Genomic DNA, 18739 nt, shown 5'->3' on the forward strand with positions numbered 1-18739 from the left:
AAACTCAATGCCAAGTTCTCAATGTTCTGAGTTCAGAACATCATCTTATTCTTAATCATCAATATGAAGGTTTCTTAGACTCATATAGTACACAATTTCTTCAGAAACTGGTAACTTACATTCTGATCTTTGAAACTTCACAAGAGCCTCTGATATTTGAACTAAACCATTATGGACTATGAACTTAACCCTACAAAATAGTTAATAAACTATTGTTCGAAGTAGTTGTTAGCAGAAAACATTAAACAATGTTTGGATTCTTAGTTAGGAATTTAGGTATATTAAAAATAATTATGAATCTTCCCCTTAGATATGTTTATCCCCCTTTGTCATCAATAAAAAATACATAGATAAATAAAATAAAAAAATAGAAACAAACAAACAAAATTTTCATTGATTAATGCCAACAAGCAGAAAAGATACAGTCAGAAACATCAAAACACTTAAATTTTTTTTCAAGAAAACAAAGTGCTAAGGGTTCTGAGGAGAAGGCGGAGGAAGTCTGGATAATATCAACTGAAAGATCATATTCTGTATGCCCAGACGATTTTTGACCAGAGCATTATCAACTTTGATTTCCTCAATGGTCTTTTGAAGTGCATCAGGAATTTCTCCAGATGAAGTTCCATCAGAGTGTTGAAGAGGACAAGCTTCAATTTGTTGATTTTTAGATTATTGGTCCTAAGAATACCAATTTAAGGTGTGAAAATGTGAGTGAAGTGGGTTTATATAGAATTTTTTGCAATGATGACAAGGTAAAAATACGTTGTCATAAAGGGAAGCGTAAGAGTTTTAAACCTAATTCCAAGAATTGTGAAACCCAATGTGTCACGCTTTTATCACGCATGCTCAGAAAGTGGGACTACTATCACCACTTAGAACCACATGAAATCAAACGATATGACGACCATTTAATGCAACAACTTTTTAGAATCAAGAAGATAAATTGATAAGATTTCTTCTGATCAGAACCATTTTGTTTCATGAAAACTTCCTTATTTCAAAAAGTTCATATTTCAGAGTCAACAAAAAAGATTCTCTGAATCTAATCTAGAGTTCTAAAGACTTAAACATTCTGAAATACATCTTTTCATTCTGAATATAAATCCATAAATAAGTTTTTCATAATGAAAACAAATTTATTTTCAGCAAGGGGTTTTGTAAAGATATCAGACCATTAATGGTCTGTATCAACAAATTTTATATGAAAAATATTGGTTCTAAGTGTTGGCAGCAATTTTGGTAAAACAAAGAGTGTTCACAAGATGTTGCATGTGATGTCTTACCTTAAGATATCTTTGTACCTGCTAGAGTTAAAAAATATAATTATGCAGGATTGTTTCAGGATGTCATACACGATGTCATGGCATCTGATATTATGTACCTACTGGATATTTAAAATGAAATTATGCAGGATTGTTCCAGGATGTCAGACCCGATGACATGACATCCTGTACACAGAACATTCAGGGTGAATGTTATGTCTTATGTGATTGCGCATTTAATGGAAATCTATGTATGATTGAAGATCTGATTCACAATCGCATTCAATCATTAATTACAACCTGATTTACTTATTTTCCAAAGAGATCTAACCAGCTGTCATGAGAAGATTTAATTGGAAAATAGTTTTAGGATTTTGAAGATGTCCAAGCCCAGCTGAATGCTTCTATAAATAGGACATAGAAAAACCTGATTTGATACACAACCAATACTGAGCGAAATATTGAGAGAGAATAAGGGTTTGTGTCTTGTTTGGTCGTGTGACTTGTAAGCCATTCAATTCATCCATAGATGATTGAATTGGTCTGATTTGTGAGTTATAATTTGTCACTCTAAGCTTTTAAGCATGAGTGTGTGTCTACTTGATTGAAGCTGTTAAGTAAGATCAAGTGTTTGTCTACTTGATTGAAGCTGTTAAGTAAGATCAAGTGTGTGTCTACTTGATTGAAGATCAAGTGTCTGTCTACTTGATTCAAGATCAAGTGTGTGTCTTTGAAGAGTGTCTTCTTTTCATAAGTAATTGTTGTTTAATATCACAGGCGTGATTGAGGGGGGAGTGAGTGGGCTCTCATATCTAAGAGTTCTTAGGTAGAAATCACACGGGTAGAGATTAGGTGAAAAAGACTGTAACTTGTGGAGTGTACTGAGAGTCTTTGAACTGATTCTATTTAGTGGATTTCCTTCCTGGCTTGGTAGCCCCCAGACGTAGGTGAGTTGCACCAAACTGGGTTAACAATTGCTTGTGTCTCTTGCATTACTATTCTTTATCTTTATCATGTGTGTTTTATTCAGATATTAGTGTCGTGACATTACCTTCGACATCTCATATCTGATACCAGAATTTCAATTGGTATCAGAGCAGGCATCCTGCTCTGGTTCTGGGTGAGATCTAGGGACAATACTTTCTGGTACAATGGAGAGAGATGGAGGATCTGTTCACAGACCACCAATTTTGGATGGATCTAACTATGACTATTGGAAACCTCGAATCGTAGCTTTCTTAAAATCTCTAGATAATAAGGCTTGGAAGGTTGTGTTAACAAGTTGGGCACATATAGTAATTACTAAGGAGGGAGAAGCCACAACTGACAAGAAGCTTGAAGAACAATGGTCAAAGGAGGAGGATGATCTAGCCCTTGGAAATTCTAAAGCATTGAATGCCATATTCAATGGAGTAGACAAGAATATCTTCAGGTTGGTAAACAACTGTGAGGTAGCTAAAGATGCTTGGGACATTCTCAAAACCACTCATGAAGGCACCTCTAGGGTAAAGATGTCTAGACTACAATTGCTCACCACCAAGTTTGAAAATTTAAGGATGAAAGAAGATGAAAATATTCATGAATTTCATATGAGTATCCTTGAAATTGCTAATGCCTCAGGAGCCATGGGAGAGAAGATGTCAGATGAAAAATTAGTAAGAAAAATACTCAGGTCACTCCCTAAGAGATTTTCTATGAAGGTGACAGCCATAGAAGAGTCTCATGACATCTCCAATATGAGAGTTGATGAGCTAATTGGGTCCCTCCAAACATTTGAGATGGGAATGAGTGATGGATCTGAAAATAAAACCAAAAGCATAGCCTTCATGTCAAACACAGAGGATGAAAATGGTCAGGATGTTGATGAAGATCTGGCAAATGATGTAACAATGCTAGGAAGACAGTTTAACATATTGTTGAAAAAGATGGATGTTAGATCTCAGGCTAATGTCAAGAACATCTCATCTGACATCAGTAAATCCAATAATGCTGGAAGAAGGACAAGGTCAGATGATAAGCCCAAAGAAGGAAAAGAAGTATAGTTCTATGAATGTGATGGGTATGGACACATTAGAACTGAATGTGGAACCTACCTCAAGAAACAGAAGATGAGTCTTGCTGCCACTTGGTCTGATGAGAGTGAAACAGAAGAGTATGAAAATCTAGTGACTGCCTTGACTGAAAGATGGGGTTCTAAGGAAGACTCAAGTGATGATGAAGTAACCTTTGAAGAGTTGGCCACTACCTACAGAAAGTTGTGTCACAAAAGTGAAGAGGTGTGTAAACAAGTTGAAAGCCAAAAGAAGATAATAACTCAACTTGAGAATGAGAATGTAGAACACTTGGAAACCATCTCCAAATTAAAAACAGAAGCAGTTGTTCTGAATGACAAGCTAGATGAAAGTCAACAAGTTGAAAGCCAGAAGAAAGTGATAGTACAACTAGAGAATGAGAAGGCAGAACATGTGGAAACCATCTCCAAGTTACAAACTGAAGCTATGTTCTTGAATTCTAAACTAGAAGAGATGACCAAGTATGTAAGAATGTTAAACAATGGATCTGACTCCTTAGACGAGATTCTCCAAACTGGACAAATAACAGGAGACAAATCTGGCATTGGTTATAATGAATCTAAGCCTGAGTGCAGTTACACTGGTTGGAAACCTAAATCCAAACCTAAGTGCAGCCATATTAAAAGCAAACCTGAGATGTCACATCATATGTCACAACATCAGAAAGGAAGACATCAGAAAGGGAAACACCAAAGATGGAGATGCCACTACTGTGGAAAATTTGGCCACCTGAAGCCCTTCTGCTATATGCTGTATGGTTATCCTAGCCCTGTTCATCATCAGAGTCACTATCAACTAAGACCCAAACATCACAGGTCTGTCAACAAGAAGAAATGTGTTCCTAAGACTAATGCTACAAGTCTAATAACTCACACTTCCTTAAAGGTTTCAGCTAAAGAAGATTGGTATTTTGATAGTGGATGCTCCATACACATGACTGGAAACAAAGACCTGCTAACTGGCCTTAATCCTCATGCCATAAGCTATGTAACCTTTGGTGATGGAGCAAAGGGTGAAATCAAGGGGATAGGTAAGCTTGATTGCCTTGGAGGTCCTGAACTTGACAAGGTCCTACTTGTTAAGGGCTTGACTGCAAATCTAATAAGCATCAGTCAACTATGTGACCAAGGTCTAAATGTTAACTTCACTAAAACTGAATGTCTGATTACTAACAAAGAAAGTGAAATGATCATGAAAGGAGTTAGGACCAAAGACAATTGTTACATGTGGAGCTCTCAAATTGGTTATTCCTCAAAATGTACCTTAGTCAAAGAAAAAGGGATGAAGATGATTATATCTGCTAGAGGAACTCCCAAGATTAATGAAAGACAAGTCTGTGGGAAATGTCAGACAAGGATGTCACACCAGAAACTCAAACTTGACATCACTTCCAAAGGAGAAAAGCTCATGGTGGCTCAAATAGATATGAGGTTGGATCAGATGATTGAACATGTTGCTAGTCATATGCAGTACGAAGTTGGAAAGAACTTTGTTGGACTTGAGCTACAAGTCAAGCAGATAGATGGGCCTACGTGTCTATCTCAAATCAAATGTTCCAAGAACAATGTTAAGCAGAGTGGGATGGAGAGTGAAAGGACACCTGCTCCTTTGAAAGATGAAAATGGTGTTTGTGTTGTATATCAAGCTGAATATATAGCAGCTGGAAGTAGCTGTTCTCAACAGGGTTGGTTGAAACTAATGCTGACTGAGTATAATGTCACACACGATGTCATGACATTGTACTATGACAACCTGAGTGCTACAACTATGTCCAAAAATCCTATTCAGCACAGTTGGACCAAGCACATTGATTTTTGTCATCACTCCATTAGAGAATTTGTGGAAGACAAAATCACAGCTCTAAAGCATGAAATGCAATTAGCTGACAAATTTGAAAGGGTTTTGGATGATAATCAGTTTGAATGTTTAAGAGGGAAATCGGGGATTTTGATTCTTGTGAAGTTATAGCAATTAAAGTGGAGTGGAAAAGGTAATAAAAATATTGTCTGCCCACTTAAAAGAAAGAGCCACATTAATGATAAATCATTACCTAGTATTGGAACTAGTATCTACACCATTATCACACGCTACCTCAAAACAACCATTTCCATCTTCATCAAACTGCTCAGATCATCTTTGCTAGGGCAACAAACTTTCTCTCAAAAGTTCAACAAAATGTCTCAACATCCCTAATCCTCTAGTTCAAAACCCACTCATCAAGCAAGGACTCCCTCCATGGAGTTTCTAGATGAATACGTGTTGGACGTTACTCCCCTTTCTGTAATTCCAGGTGACGCCCCTGGTCCCTCTTCCACGGCTGGGAACAATCAAGGTAACACTTCTACTGACCCTCCTCCTAAGGATGACATGCACTTTACAGATCGTGTCATTAGGAACCTGGTAACTAGGATTTTAAACGAAGGGCATGTAGTCAAGGGTGTTTCTACCCCTCTGTCTAGAAGGGACCCCTTACCTGAGGTGGAACCCCAAACTGAGAAAGATGATGATTCATATAGATCAGAGAAAGAAGTGGTTGCTGAGGGATTATGCTCTCTAGGTAAAACCTTGCTTAGTAAGAAACCAACAGATGTTTCTCATGAGACCGCTGAGAATGTTATTAATCTGGAGCAATGTTGCTTCAAACGATTAAGTCTGCCCTGATGCATTTACTTGCCATTATCCCTAACTTTTTCCTAGATTTCCCTCTTTGGTTCAACCTATAGGGATGATTATTTTCTGTTTATGTCTCTAATTTTTGCCTGGACCTCCCTTTTGGGTTTTCAATCCACCGAGACGCTCATTTTTGCCTAAGTCGCCCTTTCAGGTTTTCAACTTAGCGAGTTGTTCTTTTATTTTTCTAGGCGGAGTATTTCTTGACTACATTAGCATTCACAGGATGAGGGAGCTCCTCACCATCCATAGTAGTAAGAGTCATTGAACCTCTAGAGAAGGCTCTCTTAACAACATATGGGCCTTCATAATTAGGAGTCCAGTTTCCCCTAGAATCAATGTTGAAAGACAAGATCTTTTTTAGCACGAGGTCGCCTTCTCTAAATACGCGGGGTCGAACCTTCTTGTCAAATGCTTTCTTCATTCTCTTTTGATATAATTGGCCATGAGACAAATTTGTCATCCTATTCTCTTCAATCAGATTTAGTTAATCATATATTCTTTGACACCATTCAGCCTCAGAAAATTAGGCTTCCATCAAGAAGCACATTGATGGGATGTCAACTTCTACGGGGAGCACTACTTCCATGCCATACATAAGAGAGAAAAGGGTTGCCTCTGCTGAAGTGCGGATGGATGTACGATATCCATGCAAAGCAAAAGGGGGCATCTCATGCCAATCCTTATATGTCACAATCATTTTCTGGATAATCTTCTTAATATTCTTATTTGCAACTTCAACAACCTCATTCATCTTAGGTATGTAAACAAAATAGTTATGATGTTCAATCTTGAAGTCGTCATAAATCTCTTTCATCATCTTAATATTCAAGTTTGACCAATTATCAATGATGATCTTACTCGGAACACCATATCGACAAATGATATGATTCTTGATAAATCTGACCATAACCTGCTTGGTCACATTATCATAAGATGTTTCTTCACCTATTTGCTGAAGTAATCAATAGCCACCAGAATGAAAGGATATTCATTCAAAGCTTTGGGTTCAATCATACCAATCATGCCAATTCCCCACATAGAGAAAGGCCATGAGCATAAATCTGACATTTATGGCACTTCTTTGCATATTTACAGTAATCAGATTCCATTGTCAGTCAATAGTAACCTGCCTTTAACATCTTTTTATCCATTGTATCAATTGGCATGAGTACTAAATGGTATTTCATGAACTTCTTGCATTAACATGTTTTCTTCGTGTCTATCCACGTATCTAAGCAATACCATGTCAAAGTTTCTCTTGTATAACACATATTCATCCAGAAAGAAATTGACAGCCAGTCTTTTCAAAGTCTTATTATCTTTTCTAGATACCCTAAGTGGGTACTCCTGATTTTGGAGGAAACACTTGATATCATGATACCAAGGCTTATCATTTGTGACTTCTTCTGCTGTTAACACATGAGCAGGCTTATCGAGGAGCATAATTCTGATACTGGGCGCTTCATTCCAACGATTTACTTTGCACATAGAAGACAAAGTAGCCAAAGCATTCTCCATCTGATTCTCTTCACGAGGTATATGATGAAACTCAACTTTGTTGAAGAAAGTTAACAACCTCCTTGCATAATCTTTGTAAAGAATCAAGTCAGGATGATGAGTCTCACATTCTCCTTTAATTTGATTAACCACCAAGGTTGAATCTCCATATACATCAAGGATCTTAATTCTCAAATCAATGGCTTCTTCAAGACCCATGATACAAGCTTCATATTCTGCCATGTTGTTCATACAATCAAACTTACTCTTGTAGTGAAAGGGATATGAGAACCCTGAGGAGTAATGATGATTGCCCCAATTCCATTACCGTAAGCATTAACAACTCCATCAAACAGTAAACACCACGGGGATCCAGGCTCTGGTCCTTCTTTAGGAAATGGTTCATCAAAATCTTTAGCTTTTAAGTACATAACATCTTCATCAGGGAAGCCAAACCTGATGGTTTGATAATCATCAATTGTTGGTTGAGCCAAATGATCAGCAAGAATACTTCCTTTAATCGCCTTCTGAGTGCGGTACTTAATATCATATTCAAACAATAACATCTACCAACGAGTAATCCTCTCATTCAAATCAGGATTTTCAAAAATATACTTGATTAAATCCATTTTGGATATCAACCAAGTGGTATGATTAATCATATACTAGCATAGACGTTTGGCATCCCAAGCTAAAGCATAACAAGTCTTCTTAAGCATGGAGTACGGAGACTCACAGTTTGTAAACTTCTTACTCAAATAGTATATGGCATGCTCCTTTCTACCAGTTTCATCTTGTTGTCCAAGTACACAACCCATGGACTCTTCTGGAACAGTTAAATACATTACCAATGGTCTTCCTTCCACTGGAGGGGACAATATAGTAGGTTCAAGCAGATAGTCCTTGATGTTGTCAAAAGGTTTCCGACAGATTAATAACGTTGTAGCGGTAAAAATTTTGAGATTAAGATATTTATTAACTTAAGTCATAAAGCAAGAGTCGTCACCAAAGGAAAAGGCAAAAAGTAGGAACAAAACCCAAGAAAGTTTTAAAACAAAACTAATAAAAAGAGATACGGGACCGAGGGTTAATTATGAAAAGGGAAGGTATTAGCACCCTAAACATCCATGGTACTCCATGGGAACCTCTTTGAAGATGTGTATATTTTGGTTTGAAAAAGGTGTTGTTTACAAAAGATTGGAGGGATGGGAAAAGAAGTATGTTTTTCTTAATTTTTGTGTTTGCCAAGACTTTTAAAGTCTCATGCCTACGTACCAACAAAGTGTAATGGAGGATCAAAACCTCGTAGTTTATGGTAAAAATATCAAAGATTTTTGTTTTGATTTATTTTTGATGAAAAGACATTTTGTCATTTTAAGGAGAATACTCAACTAGTCGCTCATAAATATGAGAACTTTGCATCATCATGAGAAGGGCCCCAACTTGGATAAAAATCTAGAAGTATGCCACTAGCTCTCTTAGATGGAAAATATTTATCATCAATACTATGGAGATAGGAGAATTATATTTCAACTATTGAAATGACTCATGTCTAAACTTTGCAAAAAAAAGTTTTAAAGGGAAAAGTGCACAAATGGCACAAAATGATTTGAATGAGTTATGGACTTTTAGTCTTTTGAAATTGGTCTGAATATGCTTAAGTTGAATTAGCATTTATTAGGAAAAGTTTTTGAAAATCACTTGACAAAGATCAAGGTTTATTGAGAAAGTTGTTCATGTTTGAAATCAAGAAGATTTTTGGAAAGGGAGAAAAGATTTGAAAATTAAAGAAAGAAGGGCAAAGAAGAGACTATCCTAGAGCATAAAGTAAAATCTAGGGAGGAAAAATCTAACCAAGAGATAATAAGCTTTATGAAATAGGTCAATCAAGAAATTCCTCCTTTGGATTAAGCCTCAAGCAAGCCAAATAAACAACAAAGAGTAAACCAAATAAACAAAGAATAATCATGCATTAGATGAAACCAAAGCAACTCAACCCAGTCTCCAAAAGAAGTCCAAAGTCAAAGGTATCAGATGAATCCCAAGGTCTCAAATCACAATCTCCCAAAGCAAAGGTCAAGGTCCTAGCTCTAAGTCCATAAATCCATAAAATTTCTAAGGATAGTAGCCTCAAGTCCATGAATCAAGGGAAACAAAAATTTTAGGGGTCTTTCTTTATTAATGTTTTTTACAAGGAAATGAAAGTCACAATGGACAAAGAACAAATAATAATCCATAAAACAATATGATATGATGCTAAAATAAAAACATAAAGTAAATAACAAGAAATAAGGGCATAAAATAAATTACATTAAGATAAAGCTAATATAATAGGAGATTAGTAAATTATGTTAGTGATCAAAAAATGGAAGATGGTTTGGTCATTTTTTGGAGAACACTCAACTATTCACCCACAAGCATGAAAATATGAACCTATACATCATCATGAGAAGGGCTCCAACTTGGATAAAATCAACAAGTATGCCACTAGCTCTCATAAATGAAAATGGAGCAATATTTTCATATAATACCATGTGGAATATGAGACTTACAATCTCACTTATGAAAATTCCTTACTTTCGATACAAATTTAGCGATATGTTAAGCAACCATAATTGGAATTATGTAGAAGTCACAACTATATGAGGCCGGCCAATAATAATATCTGTGTTAATACATGCTATAGAAATGATATGTAAATCATTCTCCTAAAGCTATGCCACACAAAAAAGGAAAAAAAAACAAATGATCAAGCACAAAGGCTAGGAGGATGGTCCATTACTTCAATCCATACATCATAATGCTTAGGAAAAACTTATGCATCAATCCAAAGTACCTTAAATGATTAATGACCAATTAGGAGGTAGATTTGAATTGATGAAAGTTCATCAAGCACCAAGCCACACATCATGAACAAGATGAACACAACCCATCCAATTGATTAAAGAGAAAAGAAAGAGATGGAGAAGAAGGGGACAAGAGAGATCACACCCAAGTTGGATCAAAGGTTTGATCAAGTTATCATCAAAATCAATCATCCATTTTGGTGGATTAGGGTTTTCACCCCATTGAAGCGGTAAATTCATGACCATCAAGCTATGGATAAACTTGACGTCAATAAAACCAGAGTCACCACCACGCTTTTATTGTTTCCAAAGGAAAAGGCAAAAGTATGAACAAAACCCAAAGATAAGAAGTTTTCAAATCAAAACTAATAAAATGTCAGAGAGCACAGGTAAGGGGGTTGGTTACACAGAGGGAAGATGTTAGCATCTAAAGTGTCCTAGGTACTCCTAGGGAGTCCTTTTTTTGTGCGCAAGTGTTTTTTTTTGTCAAAATGATGTTTGATACAAAATGGAATGGGGGAATGTGAAAAGAATTCATAATTATATTTTTGTGTTTAACAAGAACTTTGGTCTTATGCCTACGTACCAACATAAAAATGAGGGATCAAAACCCCGTAGTTCGTGGTAAAAATTTCAAAGAAGTTGGTGAATTGATTTTAACAAAAGTTTAACAAGAAAAGGCATAAAAGGCCAAAGATTTGAATGGGCTTTTTTAGTTATTTTTGTCCTTTTAAAATTAAAGTCAATATGGTTAAACTCATTCATAAGTTTGATTAAGAAAAAGTTTGAAAATTCAATGGCATAAGGCCAAAGTTTCTAATCATTAAAACATGTCTAAATTGAAAAACACAAACAAAGAAGGTTTTTGAAAAGAGGGAGAGATTTTTAAATTTAAGAAGTGGGAGGAGATGAAGGGACTATCCTAGACAAAAATTAAAAGTTAAAGGTTGAAAAGGTCTGACCAATGGGATGCAATCCAACAGACAAGAATTTCATATAGAAACCCATTTTCCTTTGGATTTTAGCAAGCATCAAGCATAAGAAATACCCAAGAAAATCATATGAAGATCAAGGCATCAAAAAAAGATAGCCATAATATCCAAGCAAGCAATCCAATAGCTAGATGTCTTCAATATCTTCCAATGTATCAGATGAAAATATCCCTTGGTCAAATCAGAACAATCATCAGACATTAATCACAAAGTTATAATAACAACTTAAACATAGAGACCACATAACAGATAAACCAAGGGCACTCAATGTTTGTATCAGATGAAAGACACAGTAAAGGATAACTCAGTCTCAGATAGTGGCATTGTCCAAGTCCTTAAAGCATAGGGAGGTTGCATATCCCATGTCCAAAAGTTCAAATCAAGTCCAACAATCCACCAACATATTTTTTAGGATTTTTTTGTTATTAAGTATTTTAAGGTCCTAAAACCACAAATAAAACAAAATCCAAGGCACACAATATATACAAGCACAAATGATATGGCTCAAGTGAGCAAAGTGAAAATAACTGAAACATAAACATCTTGCATGGAATGTAAATGGCAATGAATGATAAAGGTACTTGAATTTAAATTGCATTAAGTAAATGACTTTAAAGTAAAGTAATGTTAATAAGAAGTTAGTCAATGGTTAGTGAAGAATTTTAATTGTTTAAGTCTTTCTTTTGAAAACACTCAACCATTCATTCACAAGTATGAATACATGAACCAAGACATCATCCAGGAGAAGGGCTCCAACTTAGATAAATTAACAAGTATGCCACTAGCTCTCATGAAAGGAAAAAAGGTCAAGTTTTCACACAATACTATCAAGAATGGGAGACTTACAATCTTACTTACAAGAATGCTATGTCTTTTTGGTCAAATTTATCTCTATGTTAAGCAATAGTAATTGGACTTATGTAGAAGTCACAACTATCTGTGGCTGAGCAATAAAAATATAGGTTTTAATGCATGTTAGAGATTTGGTACAAAGAACCCAAACTCCTAAAATATACCACACACTAAAAGAAATAGGAAAGACCTATCTCAGTCAGGCTCATGTTGATTCATCTAACACAAGGTCATTGATGAATCAACTAGCATTTAGACATGAAGAGAATTCATTGGTCAATGACGGATTAGGGAAGAATAGGGATGAAAATGAAGATGGAAGGGGAAATAGAAACCAAAATTGATCATAAGAGGATTTTAATCTGATCAATACTATCCATTCATTTTGGGAGATGAAATGTATATTTCATCAATCCCCTAAATCCAATAGTATTGGTCAAACAAAAGTCAAATCAACCATGATCAAGGCCAAACGGAAAGTCAAACATCTCAAGACCAATCAAATAGCTAAACATAATTTTTAAACCATTATTCAATTAAAAATCCAGTTAAAATGAATTAAAATGCATTTTTAAATGGACAAAACATCAAATCCATTCAAAACACCAAATAAATAGCCAAGGGATTTATCCTAGGTCGAACAAGGTCAAAGGGTCTTAGACAAAAAAATTCATAATTTTTGGAAAGTCAGAAGTATTTTAAAATATTTAAAAACAAGTTAAGAATCATTGAATTCATGAAAAATATAAAAATTAATCCAAAAAATGATTTTAATTCAGAATATGGAAAAGAAAAAATATTTAAAGATTTTTGGTGAAAGTCCCATATTTTTTGGATTAAAAATAAATTTAATATGAATTAAACAAAATAAATGGATTAAAAGAAAATCATAAAAAAAAGAAATTGAAAAAAACAAGGGCCATCAGATCTCCCTCATTAATTGAGGTGGCAGATCTTATGGCCACATGCTAGGATGTATGATGTGCTCAAGTCAACTACGTGGCAAACATGGTAAACATAATGGATGATCAGGATGATAACATGGGGAGAAGATCTGATGGGTAGGAATAAGTCACCACATCACCGGAGCTAGGGCTCCAGTCATCTTCTCCGATGGACCTCACCGGACTGGTCCACCACCAACAACCAAGAAAATGAAAAGTGACACACTAATTTAAAGAAAAAATGCTCAGGAGCACGAATCTGGTCTGAATTTCACCCAATTCCAAGTATATTGAGAGATATGTGGATTTGAAGTTTGAGGTCCATGATTTGAGTTGCTTCTATTTGGCCTCAAAGCAATTCAATCTTATTGCCTTCTTTGGATAGGTCTTAAGACAACCAATAAACAAGTAAAATAGTGGAGAATCTAAGAGGAGAAAAATCTGAAAATTCACCTTCGGCTGGCTTCAATTGAGCTCGATCTTGTTTCCAATTTGCCTTGGCTCGACTCTAACAACTTGCAGGAAGTGAAATGGATCAATGAAAGGCTTGGATTCTTGGAGTTTCAATTCCAAAATAAAATGAGAATTGAAAATCGATTTCAAGTGAAATCTTCTAGTTTATCCTTTAATGGAGGTTATGGAGGCAATGGTGCAAAGCTTGGGCAAGCAGGATCCCTTTTCTGATCAGCAAGGGCATGTATTTTGAAATTCTGGTATCAGATATGAGATGTCGAAGGTAATGTCACGACACTAATATCTGAGTTACACAAACAGAAGAAAGATACAGAATGGTAATGCAAAAGACACAAGCAATTGTTAACCCAGTTCGGTGCAACTCACCTACGTCTGGGGGCTACCAAGCCAGGAAGGAAATTAACTAAAATAGAATCAGTTCAAAGACTCTCCGTACACTTCAACAAGTTACAGTCTTTCTCACCTAATCTCTACCCGTGCAATTTCTACCTAAGCACTCTTAGATATGAGAACCCACTCACTTCCCTACAATCACACGTGTGATCTTAAACAACAATCCCTTGAGAAAAGAAAACACTTTTCAATAACACACTCTTGATTTTACTTCATAGTTTCAATCAAGAAGACACACTCTTGATCTTTCTTCACAGCTTTGATCAAGTAGACACACACTCTTGCTTAACAGCTTTAGAGTTACAAATTACAACCACAAATCAGTCCAATTCAATCATCAAAAGATGACCTGAATGGCTTACAAGTCTCACGATTAAACAGACACAAACCCTAGCTCTCTCTCTATATTTCGTTCAGTATTGGTTGTGTTGTAAAACAGGTTTTCTAAGTCCCTTTTTATAGAAGCTTTCAGCTGGGCTTGGACAACTTGAAAACCCTAAATCTATTCTCCAATTAAATCTTCTCATGACAGTTGGTTAGATCTCCTTGGAAAATAAGTAAATCAGGTTGTAATCCATGATTGAATGCGTCTGCAAATCAGATCTTCAATCATACATAGATTACCATTAATTGTGCAATCACAAAACACCAGACATTCATACTGAATGTTCTGTGTACAGGATGTCATGACATTGGGTCTGACATCCTGGAAAAATCCTGCATAATTCCATAATTCCTTTTATAACTTCCAGCAGGTACAACCATATCAGATGCCATGACCTTGTGTATGACATCTTGAGCCAATCCTGCATGAACATGTCTTTCATTTAAGCTCCAACAGGTACACATATATCAGATGCCATGACCTTGTGTATGACATTATGAAACAATCCTGCATGAACATGTCCTTGAACTCCAGCAGGTACATAGGATATCTCATGTTAAGACATCACACATAACATCTTGTGAACACTCTTTGTTTTACCAAAATTGCTGCCAACACTTAGAATCAACATATTTATAGCATGAGAGTTGCTTTCCACACCTTTCCATAATTTGTCCAAAAATAGAAACTCAAGTTGCATGGATGCATGGGCGTGTGATAGGCCTATGAAATGATTGGAAATGGTCCATAATGATGTGTAAACCAACCTGAAACAATAGTCTGAAGTCATGCATTAGTGAAATGAAAGTTGACCATGGAACTTACCAAATGAAACCATGCATTACACCCATGTGCAAGTCCTTAAAAAATTATCCAAGTGACATGATCTTGGATGTTTTAGAAAGGTGACATGAAGGGTAATAACTTTGTTGTTAAAGATGTTTTCATCTGGAACTTGGATCATGATGAATTTTAAGGTGGAAGTTGGAGAAAACATGGTTGAAACTTTTCTAAGTACAAAGTCAAATGACCACTTCTTCCACCTTGAAAACATTTTCTATGAGCTTCAAATGAAAATGGTTTCTTCCCCAAAGTTGTAGCTATCTCATTCCTCTTCAATTTTGTCACAAAGTTGACACTATTTGGATCATGCATGAGGGAGTTATGATTTTTATAAGTTGAGGAAAATTTCTTGTTCAATGGTAATGGCCCAAAATGACCTATAATGGTTCCTCTTGGAACATGCCCTTGCAAGTAGAATTTGAAATTTATCAAAGAAGAAAAGTTGGAGAAGACATATTTAAATTAATCTTTAAACTTGGATGGCCTTCATGTCATAAATATTGAGCAAGTCATGATTCATGGAAGTTGATCTCCTAACTAGGGTATAGACAAAATGACCTATAATCTTTCACCATAAAAAGTGACTTTCCAAGCAAACTTAGCTCTTGATGTAAACATGAAAGTTGTTTAGAATATAATAAAGAATAAAGTTTCTCTTGGAATCATTTTCATATGACAAAAGTTGTAGGAGATAAGGTTTAAGGAATCCCAGTTTTGACCAGTTGACTTTCTCTGGTCAACCTCTTTGAACCAACTTGCAAACTTGAAGTTATTTTTCTATTTGGGGCTCATGGAGAATCATATATGTATAAGATGATATATCATGAAGTATCCCTTGAAATATTTGACCAATTATTGAAGAAACTTGCTGAGGAAGCCACATAAGATACCTAGATGAATTAGGGCTTCCAAGGCAAACAAGCTTCAAACTCATGATACATTCTTGATCAAAATGACAAATAAAGAACATGGGGATACATATATGATTCTTAGAACCATGGTGAAAATTTCCTTGATTGATCTCTTGCATTAGGGGTCTCAAACTCTAGGTATGAGCTTGGTCAAGGCACAAATGGACACACACACACTACCTACAAAAGAAAAAAAGCTACATATAGACATATTTTTGGTATTTTGGTTACTAAACAAAGGGAAATAAAGTACGATACAATCACAAATGTGATTGTTGATCTTTCCCAATATAAACACAATGAATGAGGGGTAAGGAGGATGCTAAGGTGTGATCCCAAAGCCAATGCAAATGATGAAATATCGTGGGGGATCTTAGGGTCAAAATTAGGGTCTTACAGCTGCCCCTATTTAAGGATATTGTAGTTGAGGATGTGAAGGTTAAAATCTCCATATCAAGTCAGCAGAATGGACTTAAATAACAACTTCTAGAAATAAATTTTGGTCCCTAAGAGACCTCATGATGCATACGATGTGAATGCAAAAATAATCTTTGTGGGGAATATATTGCTACAAAGGAAAAGAATCTGGAGATACTGAAAAGTCCACAAGAGCACGATTCATTCCATAAGGAAAACTCACTAGGGAGACAAAGATTCTGGGGATAAAAGTTATGCGTAGGCCATGCTACGACTTGAAAACTACTTGAGACACGAGGGGGTTTTCCATGAAAATAAATCAGTGGAAAGACTCGATTGGGGAAAGAGGAAATCTGCATGTATTGGGATAACACCAATACAGCAAGCAACGCCTACTAGGGAAATGCGTAAATCAGGAAGAGGCTGAAAGACTCAAACACCAAAGGGAATTCAATTTCTCACGGAAATACGAAACCAAACTCAACTAGGGAAGAAAAAATTCAACACAGGAGTAAAAGAGATATATTATCTACTATCGATTTTTGGGTAAGAAGATAATACACTCGGACATAGGGACATCCGTTACCGGTTAGGGTAAACATATCAAGGATAACTCGCTGAGGAAAATAAGGAATATTCATTACCGGTTACTGGGTAAGAATAACCTACTGGGAAAAAGAAACCAAATAGGATTTACAACTACCTCTTCATGGGCAGAAAACTAAAGAGAGAGTATCCGTCATCGGTTAAGATGAACATATCAAGGATAAACACAAAAGAAGAATATCCGTCATCGGTTAAAGTGAACATATCAAGCATAGACTCGGAGGGGAGACTAGGATTTATATCTACCAGTGTTGGGTAGAATACCAAAGAAAGAGAAAATTTGTCACTGGTTAAAGTGAACATATCAAGGATGAACTCTTCCGGGGAAATTAGGAATTACAACCACCTTTTTACTGGGTAGAATACCAAAAAGGAAGAATATTCGTCACCGGTTAAGATGAACATATCAAGGATAAACTTGTTGGGGAAACGAAAAAACGAATCCGCTAGAGAAAAAAAAGTAAATTACCTTTTATCGGTTACTGGGTAAATTAGCACAGGTAAAGTACTCAACACCAAGAAAAATATTATCACTTACTCGGTAATAAACTGCCAGGGGACCAAAAGATCTATCTAGGTAAGAACTAGAGAGAAACGGTCAAACAAGACTTAACCCAACAATGAGGATATAACTCAAGGGGAGTGGTTCCATCTAGGTAATGAAATGGGGAGGAAACTGATATAATAATCATCCATGAGGAAATAACTCAGTGGGGAAAAAGAAAGGATAAACTTTTTCTACTTAAGGGGATGTCACTCTACAATTAAAGAAGGATAGACACACCAAATCTGCTTGGGGAAATAATATCACCAAAGCAGGGGATCAGAAAAAAGGCTAATGCTACAAAATGCACAATGAAATATCTGATGCTATGTTTATGCATGAGTATGCATGAGTATGTACATGATTATACTGGAAAACGAGCACAAAGGATACAAACACGAAGATCTGAATCATCACAACTAAATACTCAGGTAATCTCAACAAGATGGAAACACCAACTGGATAACCTGCTAGGGATGAAAATAAATCATCAATGATATAAAATCCTAATTGCAAGATGAATTCAACTTTGGCTGGGGAAAGGCATGAAGAACGTGTATTCAACCCAAAATGTTGAGGATAAAGAGGGATATGCCGAGGATCCTATCAAAGAAACAAGTCAATATTGTGGGGGGATTTCAAGTCAACACCATATCAAATGGGAGACAACCTTGCAGGGGACACCATCAATATTGCTCAGAACCAAGCACTGATGGGGGAAGAGATTCTATCAGAAAATAGAAGTGAGGTAAAGCTCAGAGTGAGGAGAACCAGACGCTCTATTGGGGATTCCATCCAAAAAAACATCTATATGAGGCTTCACTAGGGATACAACAATCTTCCAAGACAAATCAAAGGCCGCACAAGGATACAAAGATCAACAAAAGTTTCCTCAAAAAGGAAAGCAATAGTCATCAGTCTCTTCTTGGAGATTGAAAAAAATAAACCAATTCCAAGGTAAAAAAATATCAACTAGATCCGTAGACTCACGCAGAGGAGAAACTGTCACGGCTATGCAACACACC

The sequence above is a fragment of the Lathyrus oleraceus genome, chromosome 7, assembly GCF_024323335.1.
Source record: "Lathyrus oleraceus cultivar Zhongwan6 chromosome 7, CAAS_Psat_ZW6_1.0, whole genome shotgun sequence".
Classification (NCBI taxonomy): domain Eukaryota; kingdom Viridiplantae; phylum Streptophyta; class Magnoliopsida; order Fabales; family Fabaceae; genus Lathyrus; species Lathyrus oleraceus.